Raw genomic sequence first — 20,978 nt, forward strand, 5'->3', positions numbered from 1 at the left:
GTTGTAGCGAGGTGGGGGTCGGTCTCTTCTCCTAAGTAGCAAGTGATAGGACGAGAGGAAACGGCCTCAAGTTGCACCAGAGGAGGTTTAAATTAGATATTAGGAAAAAATTCTTCACTGAAAGGTCTATCAAACACTGGACCAGGCTGCCCAGGGAAGTAGTTGAGTCTCCATCCCTGGAGGTATTAAAAATACATGTAGATGTGGCACTTAGGGACATGGTTTCGTGGTGGACCTGGCAGTGTTAGGTTTATGGTTGGACTCAATGATCTTAAAGGTCTTTTCCTACCTAAATGATTCTGTGATTCTATGACTCACTTCCATGCACTGTGCACTACACCCCTCCCAACATCTCCAAATCCTTTTTACCCTCCTTCCTAGATTATTAGTAGACACACCATTCTTTTTCTAGTAAGTAATATAGTACTGAGAAAAAAAAAAAACAAAGACCTTGTTATGTGAGGATGTAAAATTCCAAACTTGGCAGGCACACTGCCTCAAAATACTGTAAATCAGGTGATGAATGGCACCTTGTGTCTGTGGCGATATCGGCTTCCCCCTCAAAACTACTTTGGAACCCAGTGGCTGGCCTTCTTTCTCAGAGGTACAAGAGCCTGTCTTGCTCCTGTGCAAGGCAGAGACTCCAGCCTGTCCTAGACGTCAGTCATTAGTGCCCTAATGTTATGAGTGGCTCTTATGATGCCACAGTCAGAGGGTTCACCCCTCCTCCTGTGCCTCAGAGCAGCTACAGCTGCGTGAAGGGCAATGCACTTTATTGTAAGTTCTTCAGAAGAGTACAGCAACTGAGTTAACTAGAGAAAATTCACAATTTATATTGAAGTGTACTGGAGTTTCATCACCAGGGGCAGTGCATTCTGGAAGGCAAATGGCTGAAGTTTTGTTAAACAAAGCTATGTGATATCAGTTGGGTTCACTTACTGGTAAACAGAGGTATTTTTCAAAAGTTGACATCTCTGTCTGGCTGTCTTTCCTTGTCTGAATCAAGCAATACCATACATTTGGCAGCAGTAGATTTTGTTAATGTTTAGGCTACCTAGATCTGAGAAAGCTGATATTCAAGTGGTATCCTAGATGTTGATTTCTGAAAGTATAAGCTCTTGTTTCTTAATAGCTCTTATTAAAAAATCTATTTTGAAACATTATTTCTATTTTCAGTTACAAATTTTGTATTATCAAGTCAGAATTAGAAACTTCTTAGAATTTCCTTAAAATTCAGAAATACTAAGCTGGCTGTAAGTTCAAGTAAAAAATAAATCTTAAAGACAATTTCTTATATCATACAAAATACTGTTTTCCAATGAATTTTTTTCAGGGTACAAAAGGCAAGCTTTAAAAAGAATGCCAAGGAGAGAAATTAAATCGTTAATCCATCTAAAAGATGACAGTTGTAGCCTGGAAAAATTAACATGCATATATGCAATGCAAATTCATTTTTACATCTATTTATGTTCACATGCATTTACATTTACATTCAGATAGATGATTCATCATGCATTTTCATTCTGCCAAGTATGTTGGGGAAGTTGGGATGAAAATAACCAAAGTACAGCTGAAAAAGGATGTAGGTTTTGTGCTATCTGGCTATGATGGTGCACAGATATTTTTTTCTGTCCCTTGGGAACCACTGTCTTTAGAAGCATGAAACAGGCATGTTCTCCACTCGGTTGAATCCTGAACATATTTATTCATAAATATGGCGTAGTGACGTTACTGTATACTCGCAGAGGTGTCTCATTATTTTGGATTATTGCATATGGTTCTAATACTGTATCTTACATCAGAGCACACAAAATGTCTACAACAGGCCACTGCAAGATACAGGAGGACAGAGTAAAAGTTTCAATAATTTGCTTTAGGAAGGGTAGTAAGTTAGTTTAATTTACGTAGTGGTTTTCATCCAGCTTGCACTAGGTGCTTATTCACAAATCGTCTTTCAGTTGAAACTGTGTCAGCTGAAGAAGATTTATCCACGAGTCACTGCCTAACACCTCCCTGCTGGAAGTCAGGTTCCTATACAGGTGCTCTCTAACCTGGTCACTGAAAATGAACGACGTGAGCTGAAGCCGTGACTTGCGCGCCTCTGCCACTCTGATTGATTCGGGAGCATTCACGGGCGCAGCTGAGCCGGCAGCTCGCTGCGGGCCATGCCCTCCGTACCCTCCAGCAAGGTGAAGCAAGGAAAAGAGAGGGAAGACCAAAGGTACTGACTTCTTCAGCTAGCTAGCTGAAGAAGATAAATGAGCAGGTCGGACCAGTTCAGGCAGATTCAGTTGTCACAACTAGCAGACTATGAGGCTAATGTGAAGGTTTAGGAGTAGGTACCTCAGTGAATATCCCTGCCTCCTCAGCAGCATGTCTGCATGGCGTTCTGCAGGAGAGTACAAGCGAGGTGTAGGCTGGCTGTGGAACATCCTGGCACAGCCTAGGTCAGTAAAACTCAACAGGAGCACAGGAATACTGGCTGGATTTTAAGCCTGAGGACCATGAAATCATCTAAGTTACTTAAAGTAAAAGAGCCATATAATTTTATGCCTTTTTCTGCAACCTGTACTTAATAAATTGCATCACTGAATGAACTGCACTGTCATGGCCTCCTGTTTCAAGCACTTGAAGACACAGAAAGATGAAGAACTCAGTGCTTCCTTGGCTTTTATGTTAAAACGTGTTGCTTCTTTCTCAATCAAATATCTGTTTTTAACTGCCATTCACTGTTCTTCTATATGCTGCCACCTTCCACATCAAGAGCCATTTAGTGAGGATGGTAATGCACTGTGATCAGATTTTTTCTTTGATCTTATTTTTAGTAATTAAGCTAAACAAACTAAGCTTATTATTAGTCTTTCAGAGAGAAACACAGAACAGCCTGTTTGACACTCTCCTGCATCCATTTTTTCAATATCTTCTGATATAACAAACATTAAAAAAGCAAAATATACGACTCCTTACATCTTATGGGTTTGCATATAAAATCCCAATCTACAGAAAATATATCACAGGCAGAGTGAATGGCCACAAAAGGACAGTTTATCAGGCTTTCTATCTGTTTCAGATTCTGAAAGAAGTTTTTAAACTGGGCACATTTTTTCCACTCATCTATCTTCTAAAGCTACAATTGGGAGACTGGGTCATATATAAGCTATAGTGACAAGCATTTTATGGATGTATAACTATATTGTTTAATATAAAATTCTGATAAGCAAGCATACAGGGTGGATCGTTCTGCAGTTTGAACACAAAAGTGCCATTTAGAATAAAGACTGGGATCCTAGGCTCATCAAAATCCATGGAAAAATCCTGTGGACTTCAGTAGCATAAATACTTAGCATTTCTAATTTCCCAGAGAAGGGTTAACAGCAAAATAATTAAGTTTTTCAGGGTTTTTCTTCTCCTTAGTGTGCTATATAAGAATGTAAGAATGCTCACTAATTTGTCAAAAAAAGATAGACATTGAATGCTGATGAAGGAAACTCACCACGTACATACAAAGCCCTATCATTTTACCTGCAGACCTTTAGTAGACAAATTGAAATGATCGGCATTACTAATATAGAATACTGGTTTTGCCACAGAGCTGCTAGACAGGCTGCAGCACTGGGAATCTTGTGTAGTTTATCTTTTTATGACCTCTGTTTTTATTTATGGCAAAATTAATTCAGCATAGCGTTTCTCTTCTTAGCTCTTTAAAATGGAGACTGTCATTCCTACCAGATTATCCCATATAAAGTAATTTGATAATATATACTAATTTCCAAAATGAGTTAGCTGAGCCATAAAGGCTGTTTGTAATTAAGTTGTTGCCATTCGATTCTGAACCAAGCACTGGAAACAGAACAGATTTTTTTCCAGTAAGTCAATTTTTATCCCATGAGCCAATTGACCCAAATACTTTCTTTTCCTTTAGTAAAGGTGTAATCTCTTAACTACACACAACATTTCATATGAAGCTGTGAAAATTCTAGACCACTAATAATGTGACGTGTCTGCTTTTCCCACAACAAGAAAAAAGAACACCTGTATGACTTTTAAGCCACAACACTGAATCATTTGGCAAGAGATCAAACATAACAGCATTGTTTTCGATTGCTATTCATTTATATGCCGCCAAAACACATTATACTGCTTTTAAAAAGTGTCGTGCTGATTACCATTTCCAAAGAAGATTTCATTTCTACAGGTGATGAGCTGTGCTTCGTCGCCTCTGTCAAAAATGAACACTTGCATTGTTAATACTCTCTCTCATAGGTTGTGAAACACATAAAGGGGCTTACAAAGTTTGTCAAAAACATGACTAATGTTATTTAAGTGGTAGTCTTTGTTGTTCTAAGATCTAGTAAGCTTAATCTAAATAGCACCTAGGCAGGTGTTGATGATGTAATTTTCTAGTTTTCTAAAAGACTTGGTCTGAGACACCTATGACTGACATCAACAGATAATTCACTGCATTTTCAGTCAAGCCCACAAAACTCTTTCCAAATGAGCAAGATACTTATACGTGTGAATGGATCCATTTTATTTGTATGATTGAAGTTTGGTGAACTGGGCCTTCAGCTGTCAAATTTTCTGACTAGTCCCATTTTCAGAACTTCAGCATGTATTGGGTTTGCATGGCAAGGTTTTGGTAGTGGGGGGCTACAGGGGTGGCTTCTGTGAGAAGCTGCTAGAAGCTTCCCCTATGTCTTATAGAGCCAACACCAGCCAGCTCCAAGACAGACCTGCCACTGGCCAAGGCCGAGCCCATCAGCGATGGTGGTAGCAGCTCTGGGATAACATATTTAAGAAAGGGGGGGAAAAACCCTGTGCAACTGCAGCCAGAGAGAGGAGTGAGAATATGTGAGAGGAACAACTCTGCAGACACCAAGGTCAGTGAAGAAGGAGGGGGAAGAGGTGCGCCAGGTGCCGGAGCAGAGATTCCCCTGCAGCCCATGGAGGTTAACAGCGGAGCAGATATCCACCTGCAGCCCCTGGAGGACCCCACGCCGGAGCAGGTGGATGCCCGAAGGAGGCTGTGACCCCATGGGAAGCCTGTGCTGGAGCAGGCTCCTGGCAGGGCCTGTGGACCCATGGAGAGAGGAGCCCACGCTGGAGCAGGTTTGCTGGCAGGACTTGTGACCCCGTGGGGGACCCACGCTGGAGCAGTCTGTTCCTGAAGGACTGCACCCCACGGAAAGGACCCACGCTGGAGCAGTTCATGAAGAACTGCAGCCCATGGGAAGGACCCATACTGGAGGAGTTTGTGGAGGACTGTATCCCATGGAAGGGACCCCACGCTGGAGTAAAAGTGTGAGGAGTCCTCCCCCTGAAGAGGAAGGAGCAGCAGACACAATGCATGATGCACTGACTGCAACCCCCATTCCCCATCCCCCTGCGCTGCTGGCAGGGAGGAGGTAGAGAAAATCAGGAGTCAAGTTAAGCCCTGGAAGAAGGGAAGGGTGGGAGAAAGGTGTTTTTAAGATTTGGTTTTATTTCTCATTATCCTACTCTGATTTGCGAGGTAATAAATTTTTTTTTTTTTTTCCCAAGTTGAGTCTGTTTTGCCTGTGACAGTAATTGGTGAGTGATCTCTCCCTGTCCTTATCTCAACCCATGAGCCTTTTGTTATATTTTCTCTCCCCTATCCAGTTGAGAGAGTGGCTTTGGTAGGCACCTGGCATCCAGCCAGGGTCAACTCACCACGGTCCTTTTTGGCACCCAACATGGGCTTGAACTGTTCGAGATAATGACAGATTTGATTAGAATGTACTAGATCGAATTTATAGCTGTTATTGCTGTTATTGCTGTTTAGCTATTAATTGACAGGCTCCTGTGCTTGCCATGGGGCTAGCTTGCCTCACTGTATATTAGTCTTGTGCTCGTTAGTGGCTGCTTTTTGCTTTTGCTGCTTGCTGTACTGCTGATCATCTTACTCTGCTGTGCCTCGGAACATTTTGATAACAACAACAGCCCTGTGCCTGGGCTGGCAGATGGCCAGGCGATCGCTGCTGTTTCTGTGCTGCTGTACTGGACAGGCTAGAACTCCAGTGTGAACTGAAGTCAAAGGGACTGTGACCTGTGGATAAGTCCACGTGGGAGCAGGTACATCTCAAATTGTCTGTGGCCGTGGTTATGTCTGTGCTGCAGCAGGTATGCCTCTGAAGAGATTGCGGCCCAAGGATAAGTCCACACTGGAGAAGGTACACCTTGAAGCGTCTGTGGCTGTGGATAGGTCCATGCTGCAGCAGGTACACCTTGAAGCATCAGTGGCTGTGCATGAGGTCATGCTGGAGCACCTCAAAGCATGTGGCCATGGATAAGACCACAACAGAGCAGGTACTCCCCTGGAGAGACCACAGCCACGGCTTAGGCCATGTCGGAGCAGGTTTACTTCTGAAGAGACTGTGGCTGTGGGTAAGGCCACTGGAGCAAGTACACCTCTGAAGGCGTTGTGACCCATGGCGAAGGCCACACTGGAACAGGTGCACCTCAAAGCGACTGTGGCTGTGGATAAGTCCATGCCGCAGCAGGTATACCCCTGGAGAGGCTGTGGCTCATAGATAAGGCTCCATTTGGAGCAGGTAAACCCCTAAGGGACTGCAGTCTGTGGATAAGTCCAAGCCAGAGCAGGGACAAGGGGAGGAGTTCATTGCAATGTTAACCCCATTGGTCTGGTCCAAAGTGGGCAGGGGTGGAGATTGTAATGGAAATACCTTTAAATTGTTGTGACCTGGGATTTGAGTTGCGCATTATGGGAATTACTACAGCAGGAACCACCTGAACCAACGGAGGACAAGCCTTAGAAGAAACAGTGCAAATGCAACAGTGACCCAACCTGAGCTGGCTTTGGTACCCAGTAACTCCACGCAACACACCACCTCTCCTGTCCTGAGTGACCACCATAACAGATGGAGCCCGAAGTCATGGACTAAATGAACTCAATGGACATTTTGTGGACATTTTACAAAGTTATGACTCTTGCCCTACAGAGTTACTAATCTTTGAGACAACTAAGTATGAATAGCAATGGAGAAAGAGAAAATGAAGAGTACAAAGAGAACTACCATGTGGTCTCTTTGCCACAATATGTTTCCGGCTGCCTGAACCACATTGTTGTAATATGCAAAAATCTATACTACCTATATTTTTCAACAAGGTTTTTCATAAGAGCCAAAATTTGTATGTTCATCACATGAAGCTGGTAAAGCAAAACAACTTAGCAGAGACTGATCAAATTGAAGCAATCTCATTTTTTCCTACTACAGTTAAGGTGGCTCTTGAATTTTAAGAGAATCTTACAGCCATTTTTATATGAATCAGAAGTTCAGAATATATGCAGATACAAACAAAAACCACACCAAAACGTGTGCTAGAGAAATTCCTGCAAATGCAAACTTTGTACAGTTGTTTTGAAATAGAAGAGAGTCAGCTATTTGAATTGTTTTTTTCATTAAATGTTTGTTCTACATAGATTTCATCAATGGGAGTGATCTTTAGTAGGCAGCATTGAACTTCCAGTTGTTGAAAAACGGGAAAAAATAATAATAAAAAGAAAACAAGTTTTTACATAAGCCTTTTGTATGTATCTCCATCTTCCTGCAACCTGCCATTACACTTCCATTCCAACTGATGCCTCAGGATCTCTAATCCTGAAGATACCCAAAATGAACGTAATAATGGATTACAGCCATTTCTAAGAAGTATGTTACAAATTCAACTTCAAGTTCTTGTGATTACTTTGATTAGTCTACAGTTCTTCTGTAGATCTTGGTTACTATCCATCACTTATGTGAACAGCTTTAGTCACACCAAATAATTTCTTAAATTATTCCTCTTTATGAAGTTCCTTGGGCAATGGGTACAGTTCTCAGAATCATTCTTCATTTAGCATTATAGACTTGCAACAAATCACTGAATTAAAATAAAAAATTAGGGTGGTGAAATACTGTGCTCACTAAAATTAATGACAAACTTCAGCCACTTAGAATTTTATTCAGAGTATTTGCATTGGATATGCAGATTATTTAGTAGGCTCTTTTATCTCTCTGTTGTACTAATGTAATTCTAAAATTTGTTTTCCATAAATACATTTATGAAAAAAAAATTCCATTTGTGTACATACTTAAACTGCACACTGAGACCTGATTTGCTCCTATCATTCCAATGTAAAAACTACATATACTAGAGTATCATTGAAAATTAGCTTAAACACAGTGAAAATATATTTTTTGACTAAGATTTTCATGTTTTCAATAAGAAGTCAAAGATTTCTTCAAGAGGCAGATAGTTTCTATCAAAAATAGCTGAAAACACAATCTTGTTTAAAACAATGTTGCCAGAAAATTTCAGACAGGCAGAATAACGGCATAATCGTACTCATCAAAAATAGATGCGCATAAATGAAAGCAGAGTATGTCCATTCAGAAAATAATCTGGTTTTGATAAATCTAACAACCAAAGTTGAACAAATGTTTTTCAGAAAATGGGGGTTATCTATTAATTTCTACTGCAAGCTCACTTACACTGAAACACTCAGATCAGTACAACCAGAACTATTTATCCCACACATTTAATGAAGGGTTTTGGGGAAACTACTTTTTATCAACTGTTGTAAGCCAAAAATAGGATCACAGTCACAGTACGGGAGTTCAGATCTAATTTCCCTAAGACATAGTGTGCACCTAGATGTATTCATCAGAAATGTTAAACGTCAGAGCCTGCCCTAAGGATTTTTCCTCTGGGACCTACCCAAATGTGGACACAGACTCTTCTCCTGATTTGTTTTGGCCAGGTGTTTTCATAGAGTTTCAGACTAAGATAAAAGAAAACTCAAAGGCATAGATGACCTCATGAGATTTTCACTCCTTAGGGTAGAAGCCTACTAAGAGCAGTTTATGATATTTCCCAGCTGTCAAAGTCATAATGAAAGCCTTGCATTGACTAATTTAATATAACATAAACAAGCACCTCCAGACTCCATTGACTTGGCCAACATCAAGTTTGCATTTAAAGATCTTCCAAAAAACCAAAATCTGAGTTTATTTTCCGCAAATCCATGTGTGCAATGATTCTACAAAATAGACGCTTTACAGAAAACATTTCACATTGCTTTCCAGAATGCATCTGTTTTAATTAGCTGAATGTGATAACGAAACTGTGTCAGTTTTCAGGTTTCTAGCATTTAAACCAAATATTTTAGTTCACAAGGATGGAAGCTGCTCTGTGGGATATTTCTGTGGCAGGTGGCAGCCTGCTTTCTTTCAGCACACACCATGCATGCATTCATTAAAAAAAAAAAAAAAAAGAGAAGAAAAAGAGAAAGCACTGAATAAATTCCAATTTGGCATGATTATGTGATGTGTGGCCTTGTATGCATGGAAACTCTCACCTATTGGCACTTGCAATTTTAGTATCATGTAATTAAATTGATTTTTTTGTCAAGTCAGTTTTAAACTATGTCTTTGAGGTAAAAGGCCAGTGCATTAATCCACTATGGTATTTATTATTTAAATACTAATCAAGAGGTCAATTAATGTTTTCATTGCTTTTGTAAATGAGTAATGGAGTACTGCTTAGAGCTCTTGGGAGAGTCTACTGTTAAATAGGAATCTGATTTCACTCCTCCTTTTCAAATGGCCCTAAATGTATTTATTATGCAGCTCTTACCTCCTAGACATTTTGCAGTTCATGCAAGTGGAGTCTTTCACTTGAACTCTAATCCTTATACTGCACACCAAAAAGCCTAAGCTTCTCAAATACGGTAGGATTCTAGTTCCACTCTTCAAGTCTAGATCTATTTTGCAGTAAAAGGGTTTGATGAAAATACAGCTGATTTAATTGTAGGAATAAAAGTCTCTCCATGTGCCAGACATGAACTAGGAAGTTTCTATTTGACCTCATATTATCTACAATATTGAACGGAAGGGAAATCAAGTCAGCAAAGGATGATTAGCCACTTTGCTAAAATTGATTCATGTGTATGGAAAAACAGCTTTTAATATATACATTTCTGAGTTTACTAGACATCTATATAAGTTCTATTTTCACCACTCATTAGGGATAGCATTATTTAATGCATTTGGTGTTAAAGACAAACTTCCAGTTCCTTTATCCTATGGGAATCAGACTTGAACAGCTACATCATCATATAATGAAATTCCAGACCGCCATAAAGTGATCACGGTGTAACGTACTTCTCCTCACAGTTATCTGTTTCATTATAAATATTAAAATTCTGCTGGCCCAAAAGCGTGCTGGCTATCTCAGCTAGGAGCAGAGATGCCAGGTGTCAGCATAGGAAAGGACTGGTTCAAGATCTTCATCCTAGCTCAGTCTTGCTCACTGTCTCTCTGGCATCTGTTACTTTTCACTCTATTTCCTTTGGTCTCTTGTGCGAAGTGGAAAAATAAGATAGACCGGGAGAGAGACACTGTGGTATCAGTTTCTATGAAGAATATATAGAACTGTGTTAAAAAGTGATACTTAATTTCTTCCTACTGCTGCATATGGGAAGGTTGAGTGACCAGCTAAAATCTGATTTCGTTACTGCCTCTAATGTTATATAAGCAAGGAAGAGCTATAGACATAGCCTAGAACCTCTCACATCGCTTAAATGCATTCTTCAAGTTAGGTGTCTAGTATTATGTGGACTAACTGGGCAGTTAGAGTGGATCTTTTTATCTAAATGAATAACAGCAAGTAATGGCAAGCAAAATGTGTTTCACTGTAACAGTGATCAAAACCAGTTTTTAAAATGCCATAGAATACAGTTTAGAAGCCATCACTACTATACTGACAAATAACACAAAAAGAGAAATACATACCTACAAGAGAGAGTTTGGGAAGACTTTTAAGAATTTTAGACCCCCAGGATATAAACTTTACCCCAATAGAGAGGAGAGTTTGACCATTAAAAAAGAAATGGAAACAAACACGAACACTGAAGAACAGGGAACATTACTGAGCTCTGTACTTATACTGGAAGAAGACAGAAAATTTTGTTCGCATACTTTGTGTAAAACAGGCCCTTTTACTTAAGTCAAGTTACAGACTGTCTGCCTCTTCTTTGACCTTGTTCATCTAGTCCTTATCTCTGATGTTTGAATGGAGAAGCGAAGTGCTGAAATGCAAATAAGGCTACAAATGAGAATCACGTATGTGCATGTGATGCTGGGACCTTCAAAGAGGCTCTAAAAGCAAATTTACCACAGAAATCGGGCATTACTGCTACTCATCAAGATAGGCATGCACTCAAGGCAGTCAAGTAGGTTGTCTGTCACTTAGCAGAGTAGTTAATTGACAATTCTCCAGATCCATTTGAAGAAGGGCGCTTAATAATAGGATTTTCTGTCTTCATATAAGGGATGCAGCTTCTTCACTGTGCAACTGACGTTTTTTTTTTGCATTGGACTTTTATCTGGAACTAAAGCTTTGAAGTCTAGGGTCCTGCTGTCAGGGCTTATTTCCTTTATTGGCTCTTGCTCTCTCTGAGACTAAGGCAACATAAAAATTGAAACTGACAATTTTTCATTACTAATATATTTTTCATAGTTTTTGAACTTCATATTCAAAGGTTTCTTCTCACAGGAGAAGAAAATCACATGTTTAGTTTATATTACAGTAACACCCAAAAGCCTACTTTGAGCCAGCTGCAATATGATGCTCTTAAAAGGACAATTTCTGCTCCAGAGGGCTTACAATTTTATATTATTTCTAACAGTTCTATTTCTGAGTATGCTGAGCGCTTAGCCAAGATGCAATCTGATGAATGAGGTTCAGAATATGACTACTGCTAATTAGCAGCTGTTAACAACTGAAAAGATGCATGTGGTACCAATGCTTCAATGCCAACAGAGAGAAGGCCTTCCTACATGATGAGAGGTTATTCACAGTGTTGCACTGGTTCCCGAAGCAAGTCTATTGTTGTTGGCACCCATACTGTAGGGACAAAGATCTTATCGGCTGTGCACAGGCACTAAGCCATCCCGACAGATGGTTTCTGTTGTGGGTAGAGCATGTGTGTTGTATGCAATATGTTAAGGTAATGATGCCCACTTAGGACAAGCAAAGTGTCTGCCTCACCTTGATTTTCCACACTGCCATTACTGACTCAGTTCTGAAGACAATGGATTTTAAAAACCTGCTCATACAGAGTATTCCTGGACTTTGCAGAGAGCTTGAGAGGTAAGAAGGGTAATAGTAATGACAATCCCATCACCACTGTTCATCCTTCAGCTAGAAGAATCCAGTGGAATGAGCCAAAAATTTTTTGGTAGGCCTGCCAAGATTTGTAAATATGTCAACAAGGGGAGGAAACTCTGCGATAGTCCCTGTGCTTGAATGAAAAGCACATGTGTGGACAATTGAATCTCTAGTGCTTTCAAGTGAGAGCGCTTTCTATGTAACTGCTGCTGCACTGTGGTAGTTTGATATACTGGAGCTATTTCAGCTAGATGTACTTACTTCCCAGTGAGAAACAGTACTTTAGTGAGAGCATTTCTCGAATGACAGCAAACCAACTTTTTTTATCATGAGGTCAATTCTTGACAGTTTGTCTATTTACCTGCTTCACAGCAGACTAACATAATGCTCCTGGAAAAAAAAAAAATATTTTTAAGTCTCTAAATTGAGAACGGGAAAGTTATTTTCCTTAGAACGGTGACAATTTTAGCTTTCTTCCAAATTACGCAGTAATTGCGCAGCGTCATTGGTGATGAATAATACATGACTAGTACAGCACACGGCGTGAGAACAAATGATTTCCTAAACAGCCAGATCAATGAAGCCTGGTTTCCTAAGGATTTATTTCTTGCCTCCTCTCCCAGCCCTGACATTGCCACAATTTAGTGTTTGCTCTTCTCATGCTCTCTACGTTGTCCACAGTGTCATGCGCTATGGTCAGTTCTCCCACAGCCTTCCTTGCACACCGTAATATCTCAGCTCTCTCCTGCGTCTTCTGTTTCCCATTTTGGAGATGTTGGCTGGCCAGGAGTCAGCCCATGCGCTAGGCAGTCTGCAGCTACACATCTGTTAATTTGTTAAGCAGTCCAAACAGAATGGGACATGCCTTTTGGAGAAATAATAGGATCTCTCTCTCTTCTCTATCAAATTTAGTTGACATTCAAATGTGAAAAGCAGGGCTGATCACAGGTGTTTTGTTCACTTAGAAGTGAAGACAAATAAAGACTGCTTTTGCCCTTAAATCTAAAATATTCATGCTATTTTGATATATTGAAGTACTGCATTCATTTGTTTTTTTCTTTGCTACTTAACATGTCGTGTTAGCATTTTATTGACTCCAAAACGTCTGATTATTATGGTTTATGTTCTGTACAGAAGAACCCCCTGGCCCTCTTCCCTCGCTTTTCAACAGAGATTTACTAGTAAAGGCTGAAGTGCATAACAATGTTAAGGAGGCCTCATGATTTCCAGTATATCATGCTTCTGAGCATCTATTCTGTTTTCATTACTTAACTGTGCTTTCTAAAATAACTGTCATTTATCAAAATGTAATGTACCTTTAATAAATATTATCCTTTCATTTTGATTATATTTTCTCTCCAACATGCAATATTTGCAACCATCACTTAAAATAGGGTTTTCCTTCAGGAGTATGAATATGAGAGGCTCTTTCCTATTCAGTTGGAACTATATAGGTCATAAATTCAAGAAAAAACGGAAACAACTGTGATCGAATTAAATTGCGAAACACGTCCTTCTTATGAACCCTTGTAGTTCATTGCTTGCGGAGCTCAGTCTTATACAACTAGAACCCAAGAGACTGTATTCTAGAGACAGAATGAAAAGCTTCTTACTGTATACCATGCTGTGGAACACGATATTGGGTAAAACTTACAATGTCATTAGATTGCTGGGAGCTTGTTGAAGTCAGTAAGAACAGATGATGTTTTCTGATATTTGTTTCGCTTGAGAAACTTATTCTTCATTTGTATTGATTCATTCTGATGTATGGTAGCAATATCTTGAAGTTTTGTAGCCTCTGAGTTCCAAACAAAGGTTATTTGGGAAACTTCATATATTTTTTGTATCGCTTTATGTGGTTATCTATGAAAAGCATGCCTCAGATTTTTAATACAGATAGACAGATCTTTTCCATCCACTGTAGCAGTTTCAATGCTGAAACAAAATGTAAATCCATTCACTCTGGCATATAAAGAAACAGTATTTATTTCATCATTGACTTCTGTTTATGTTTATAGTTCATCAGTAGAAAAGTATTTCTGTAATGCAGACATCTGAAATTCAACATGTTTTAATCTACAACTACATTTGTTTAGTGTTTGGACCAATAATGTGTGTATCTGCCTTGTCATAAAGAGGATGCGTGAAAATTAATAAAACCTTATTCGTCTTACATAGAGGTTATTTCTCTAGGTATTTATAATTTGCCTTACGTATTTTTATTTTTTTTCCTAACAAAAGCATGTATTTGAGGAGGGAGAAACCTTATTTAATCAGTTAAACAGACTGCTGAGCATTCATTCCTCTCTACTCTTAGAGGGTGTTAGAGGTGTAGAGAACTGGTAGCTGTAGAGTAAATACGATGTTCACTGCTTGAATCAGACAACTAGTTAGTCTTATGTTTGCACCTCTATCTCAGTAGAATTCCTACTGATTTAAATCCAACCAGACCTATTTCCACTAGTTTCCCTATAGAATATATTTGAAGAAGCGGGGTGGAGTTAGGCAGAGGTCAGATCCACACCTAGATGGAATTCTAGGCATGGATCCGTATAAATGTTTAGAAGGCTTAATCCTTGCTTTGAGCAGTACTGAGTAAAGGACTGGTAATCAAAAGCAATACCCCCAGAATTGCTGGCCACTGTGAACTGAACCACATCTTCATAAACAATGGTGAATTCATTTGTAACTCTATAGGTTAGAACAATCAATATAAGTGGGACCATGGTACACAGTAATGTGCATGCAACTTTTTAGTACGAAATAATGCAAGACAGCACTTGGCAAAGATCAACAGGCCCGATCTAACTAAATTTGCCCGTGCCAAAGGGGGTCTTTAATGAGATTTGGATCCTGTGTAATTAACTTTTGCCAAAATAATGCTTCATCTACTGGCATTTCATATAAATCATAATGATTTCCCAAAGACGTAAAAAATTATATCCCCATATTCAGTGTTCTAGTTTTTCAACCGCTTGAAAAAGAAAAGAAAGTCCCAAGAATTTTCTTGAGAAATTCTTGTATTCTTATTTTTAAGTGGTAGCTAATAATACAATCCTTTCAATACTCCACTCACTTGAATACAATGAAAATCTCTAGGGAGATAATTTAAGAAAATGAATTATTATAGAGCTACTACATAAAATTCAGAACATCCTGAATGGGTTTTTTGAAAGAGCTTTTTGATATGTATCAGGTCTTACAGTAAAATCTCTTTAGTGAATTAGAATTTTCCATCATATCACACTGAGAGCCATACAATGTGGAACAAAAAAGCATTATGCTTGATTTCGTAGTCAAGAGGAATTTCTATCTATAAATCAGAAATTGACTGAATACAACACGTATACCAGGTACCTTTGGGGAACATAAAGCTGTGAAATGTAGTTAGAGTGTAGTGGTACAGTTAATTTCTACTATTTTAGTATTATATTACCAGGCTTTCATTAGATGATCATTCTTTAAAGGAAATTTAATTGTTTCAAATCCCTTCTGATTCTTGCCTGTACGTGAAAGGACACATTGCAAATAAAAACAATTTCAGAATGACACAAAGTCTGTGCAGGAAGCTACTGCTTACTGCTTTTATTCTGTGGCATTTTTTTGGCTTCTTATTTGAATATTGTGTATGTAGCTCTTTAGTTTCTCTGCCATTTCTTTCTTATGCCAGAGGAAGTTGAATTAAAGTACATTTAAAATTGTTACCCGTTTTGAACATAGGTACTTTAAATTAGAAAGAACACATACAGGAACTCATTCGCAGATTATGTAAGTACTGAAGGCACACTGGCCTAATTTTTCGTTTGCATCCTTAGGTTTTGCTGAAAGACCTTTCAGCGCTAAAGCGGTGAAGGATCAGCTTCAGTGGGACTATTTTAAAGAACATTTATGTGGTAGGTCCATTTATGGTGTTTAGAATGAAGACCAATAAATATTTAATATGTTAATATTTTATTTACTAAATGATATTAATTTAATACATTTACTGTTGTTCCATGTACATTTTTATATTTTGATAAATAGTATTTAGCCCTTTCATATAAGAACCTTGATAATGAAATGTATAAAATGTTATCATCTTAACATCACAGATAGTGTACTTTACTCACTCTTTACTCAGATTATTCTCTGAATGCTCTTAATCAAGGAATTCATTGTTTTGGAAAAGAAAATAAGGTATGTTACTGTTTTCATTTAGTAGCTAATATTAATATGATAGATTAATAGACTTCATTTTAAAGCAAAAGTATCAGCTGTGGAGAAATTGTTTTCATTATTGTCCCAGGAAAGTAGTGTTTGCTGTGCTAATGGCAGCATATTTTAGGTAAGTCTAGTAATCTAATATCCTTGCCAGAATAAAGAAGAAAATTTGTAAAGAAAATAAAATAGAGGAAAGAGTCTACTACTAGATGTATGATAAAAACATCAGAGTAAGATTTCATTTCCCAAAAGAAGGTAATCTTTTCTACTTCTCTGAAAAACTATTTAAATGAGATCTCATTAGCCTTAGCAGTTGGTGCTCAAGGTGTGCTGCTAGGTTTGCTAACCTTTTGATTAAATCCCCAGAGGTCTCTGACCTAGTTCGTCTGTGCTGACCATCTAAAATATGTTCTGATGCATACCGTTGTTAAGGTAGTCCCAGAACCAGTATAATTAGTGAGCCTTAAGCTATTTAGAGCTTGAAAAGGCAAGAAACCATTCATATGGAAACTCATAGGCTTGGTGTCTCTTCAGACAGAATCAACAATCATCAGTGCAACCCTGGGAGCCTATACTATACCTTATAAGACTACTTTCCCATTTAACTCTCTCGCAGGTTTGCTTAAAAAATATTGAAATTTATTAATAAAAGAAATTGTGAAGACAAGAATGGGAGCAGAGTTGGATGTTGTTAATAATGGTGCAAAGGAGGGACATGAGAAGTTGTAATTGTCAGTGCTTTTTCAAATGTAGCTGTTATTTAACTCTGTTGGGAATAGAAGATGCTTGCCTACCGTTAAAATTTTTGTTTTGGTAGAGTTTTGGTAGGTTTTCCGTACACTGTAAAGAAGTAGTCGTCTCTGACTAAATAAAAAGAAAGTTCCTCTGGGCTTTGTTTTGAGCAGTGTGCGCTGAAACTTAACAAATCATGCAGGTCAAGCTGTGGCTTGTCCATCAGTCTGATTTATAGAATCATAGATTCATAGAACAGTTTGGCTTGGAAGGGACCTTAAAGATCACCTAGTTCCAACCCCCCTGCCACGGGCGGGACACCTTCGACCAGATCACGTCGCTCAAAGCCTCATCCAGCCTGGTCTTGAACACTTCCAGGGACGAGGCATCCACAACTTCTCTGGGCAACCTGTCCGTTACAGGGCAGTGTGTTCTTAATACTGACCTAAGAGCCCAGGAAACAAATAGTGACTCAGTGGCCACTAGTGTCTGGGAACTCTCACTTCAGCTGAGACCAGCTAACCCCTTTAGCTGCTGCAGTATATTTTCTGCACGTCCTCTTCTCCTCTCTCTTGTATCTGCTGCCAACAGAGCTGCTTCGGAATCTGGGTTTGATGAGTACAGCCAGGAAAAGTGCAGAAGGGAAAAGGGAGAAATGAGGGATGAGGGCTGGCGGGAACCTTGGGGGAAGGCCAGAAGAAGCGAGTGCTGTAGAGCCCAACAGCAGGAAAAGCAAGAGGGTAACTCTATGGCGTGCCAGCCCTCCCCCATTATCTTACATTGGACAAAGACCCTTGATTGAGAGCAAGAGTATAGGCCCAGGACTTACGCACCTATCTGCAGCATTTCTGGGCCTCTACCCCAAAATACAGCATCTCTCAGCTTAGAGCCTCTGGTGTGGCGATGCATGTGTGCTAGTGGGTGCTTGAGGAGGAGAAGGAAACAACCCCAGTGCTTTATCAGCTCATCACTCCTTCCCACTTCTTCTGCTCTAGGTACCTGGGGACATGTAGTGAAGACCTTTTCTATGACCAGAGTAGTACACATGGTAAGGGGGCACAGGAAAATATGAAAATTGATCATGTCCCTTTATGCCTCAGGATGAAAGTTGAGGATAGGCAGTAATCTAGCTTATTGGTTAAGAAATTCTTTAACCAAGAAATCTGCAGTGTTATTTTTAAAGAAACACATATCAATACCTGTTAATCAGAAGACTGCATACACTATGTGTCATGTCATGACTCTCAGCAGCTTATAACCAGCTCTCTAATTGGACTTCTACTTGAATACATAAAAGTAAAGCAAACATTCAAACTCTTCCAGTCCTTCTCATTTTCATCCCCAGACTCTCATTTTCCTTCTATCCATACTATTTTCTTCCTTGCCTGCTTGCAGTGGCACTAAGAAGCCAAGCTCACTGACTCAGCAGGAAACACGGACTAAATTGTTTATAAGGAGGCCTTTTGCAGGGAAGAGGCAGGCTAATCACTTAGGCCCTTGTAACTCTCCACTGTTGCTCCATTACAGTAGAAGAGACAAGTGGCCAGTGGGTATTTGCAGTGCTTCACCCACTGACTTCCATGTACCACTTACCTAAAAATATTCCACTTATATAGAATATTCCACTTTATTCCAAACTACAGGTTATTTCACAAGAGAGGCTCATTATAATCCAAGTCCCAGGCCTGACTATGTAATCTGTGTGCGTATGTTGGAATTGGGTGTTTTAGGAAGAATCCAGAATAAATTTTTATTCCTTTGACCTCTTCTAGTAAAAAGATAAACAAAACCCACTGATTCTGAGATACTGAAAAGCAAATTCAGAAGAGGCTTTTATCTATTTATGTAAACAACTTCTTGCAAGAGAAAGACTTCAAATCTAATTTTAACCATACTGATAAATGACAGATTTAAAATCCACTTTTTCTATTATTTGAGTGCTCTAACATAGTCTTGAAAGTATGTTCTTTACCCCTACTGGAAAAGACAACAAATAAGCAAGCAAAAAAATATAATTAAGAAATGCACCATACCTTGCAGGACTGGACTCTCCACTATCTTGGTAGAAAAAAGAAGGAAAGTACATTTCAAAAGCTGCTAGAGGACTTAGGATCCTATGTTGTTCCAGTTGGACTCATGCCCTTAACTCAGTTTTTAGTAATTTTTTAAAATCTTCCCATGCATAGTATTTATTGGATCCGTTGCTTGCTAAAGTAAATGGACTGTAGCTGGGTGGGCATTGGATCAGTCTTACCATGAACAGATGTGTTATGGCTAGAGGGAAATTAATATAGGCAGCAAAGGATTGTAGTGAATCATAATTTCTCACTATACTCAGTTCAAGCTGCGTCCTGCCGGATGTACACCACTTTCTAACCCTGCGCTGCCCTGCCGGCACCACTGCAGAGCCTGTCACGGGGACACAGTTTTAGGAACGCCAACTCAGCCATTTCAAACTGCATCACTTTGATACACTTGTCCGCCTAAACACAGCCGTCCCGCTTTGATCAGGCTGCCAAAATAAATGTGTCATGACGCTTTTTCTTTATCTCAGTTCAGCTTCTGGACAGCAGATTTTAAGAGCATCTGCAGCTACAAAAAGACCTTAACCTTAATACAAGGACATTTTCCAACCAAATAAGTAGAAAACTCATAAAGATGCCATCTGGGTATTACAAAAGAATTAATTATTCGGATTTTAAAACTAGCTACATCCACTCTTCAGAGAACTTTTATAGACCTATTAAGAAACAGATCTCACCAAGTATATTCTTTCTAGGTATTATATTTACAGTCATGCGGGTTTAAAAAAAATCACTTATCACCTCTATTCTGTTGTCCTCTGAGTCTGTACTCTCTTGATAATATTTATAGCTGTCTTGGTTTGGATTGATATTCAGCATGTTGGCAAGCACAGAAACACAGAGACAAGCTAGCCTGACACACTTGTGTGTATACATGCAAATAAGCTTATAATTAACTTATATTGAATTTGTATATATATATTTTTTAGTCTATAAAGCACTTAAACAACAGAAGCTTATTCTAACACACTTGCATGGCAAAAGCACATTCCTGTCAATAACAATAGGGCTCTACAACTCTAGGTTGTGCTCCTGGAAGAAAGAGCAAACAGCTCCTAATCTCAGTGGTGTTTTTTGTCTTTTTCTGGAAAGATAAAGTCTCTGCATTCTGGAGCTTAAGGGAGCCAAATAATCTTGCTGTTCCTTGCATCTTATAAGTATTAGTTTTTCAGGAACATTTTTGGACAAGAAAATAGTTAACTTCAGGTAGGTTAAGATCAACAAAGCTTTTCTTTGTTTGTTTTTTTAAGTTCTTACATTACCGAATCACAGACTGGTTGAGGTTGGCAGGGACCTCTGGAGGTCATCTTGCTCAGTCCCCCTGCTCAAGCAGGGCCACTTATAGCTGGTTGCCCAGGACCATGTCCAGACAGCTTTTGAATATCTCCGAGAATAGAGACTCCACAACCTCTCTGGGCAACCTGTGCCAGTGCTCTGTCATCCTCACAGTGAAAAAGTGTTTTCTGATGTTCAGAGGGAACCTCCTGTGTTTCAGTTTGTGCCCATCACCTCTTGTCCTGTCACTGGGTGCCACTGAAGAGCCTGGCTCCATCCTCTTTGCACCCTCCCTTTAGGTATTTATATACATTGATGAGATCCCTGCCTGTTATTACAAACTTTAGTTAACTTTTAGCTCAATATTGCCCATTCTTAATAAGCTAAAAAATGGCTCGCTATGCTGATGTGCTGAAGTGAAGCCTAGATTGTGACTGTCCGGCTCTTAGCAATGTGTTACAAGTAATCTCACTTGTTAAGAAAAATGCACACCTC

At 39.2% G+C, this 20,978-nt stretch overlaps 1 protein-coding gene across 1 annotated transcript in view; it reads right to left on the reverse strand.

Annotated features, from left to right (window-relative positions):
- The window catches only part of ROBO1 (roundabout guidance receptor 1), a gene marked incomplete at both ends in the record, with an annotated part of 537,364 nt that overhangs the window by 353,891 nt on the left and 162,495 nt on the right, over window positions 1-20,978 (reverse strand). The window lies entirely within an intron of this gene.

Source organism: Platalea leucorodia (assembly GCF_965183815.1).
Source record: "Platalea leucorodia genome assembly, chromosome: 2".
NCBI classification, from domain to species: Eukaryota; Metazoa; Chordata; class Aves; order Pelecaniformes; family Threskiornithidae; genus Platalea; species Platalea leucorodia.